The sequence below is a fragment of the Halyomorpha halys genome, unplaced genomic scaffold, assembly GCF_000696795.3.
Source record: "Halyomorpha halys isolate HHAL.00 unplaced genomic scaffold, Hhal_1.1 Scaffold794.1, whole genome shotgun sequence".
Classification (NCBI taxonomy): domain Eukaryota; kingdom Metazoa; phylum Arthropoda; class Insecta; order Hemiptera; family Pentatomidae; genus Halyomorpha; species Halyomorpha halys.
Window position 1 is genome coordinate 693,740 of NW_027104664.1, and position 808 is coordinate 694,547.

Here is an 808-nt window from a genome sequence, read left to right on the forward strand (position 1 = left end):
AATCATTGAAATAAACCATTCATACAAATAATAATTTAAAAATACGCTCTTAATCAGTCATTTTATAAATTTTTGTAATAATAACAGACTTGATCTTTTAAAATATGTCATTACAATTTATGTTTTCTAAAAGTCAGTCTTTGTCTCCTGTTCAACTTTTTATGAAAATTAAAATTAAGAAAGTAATTGTCGAGATTCCCATTTCTATGTTTTATTACATTAAAATATATTGTCCTGACGTTTTCAGCTACTTTAAGCATATTTTAAATAATTATAATTATGTAATATACCAAAAACAGTTTTTGATAAACTTGTACATAACATCATGTAAAATAGTGTGTAAATGACAGCTGTTTTTTGAAAAAAACAAAACACATATTATGACAAACCGAACATAATAAAATAATTATCATTCATCATAGTTTACTATAATTTATTATAAATAATATAGTTTTCAGTGAAATTATGTAAATATCAAAGAAAAAAATTTTCCTAAATTTATTGACCCCGACGTGATTTGAACACGCAACCTTCTGATCTGGAGTCAGACGCGCTACCGTTGCGCCACGAGGTCTTGGTAATTACTACCAGAATTATAGAATATTGATAAAAAAATAATTAATACTGAAATTTTAGATTTATAATGAAAAGGCAAATAAAATCATTTATATAATCAATAATTTGGTTGTGAGAGGGGAGATAGAGGTGATTCGACCTCCGATTACAATATAATAAAATTGAAAATTGATTTTGCTCTTTATAAAACAAAAAAAATCAACTATATCAGAACAGGGTTATAAAATATATA

The 808-nt window shown here is 24.6% G+C and overlaps 1 non-coding gene across 1 annotated transcript; it reads right to left on the bottom strand.

The window, feature by feature from the left end:
- Window positions 1-502: 502 nt before the first annotated feature.
- TRNAW-CCA (transfer RNA tryptophan (anticodon CCA)) lies at window positions 503-574 on the bottom strand. The gene has a single exon. It is a non-coding gene; the product is annotated as a tRNA-Trp (tRNA).
- Window positions 575-808: the final 234 nt, after the last annotated feature.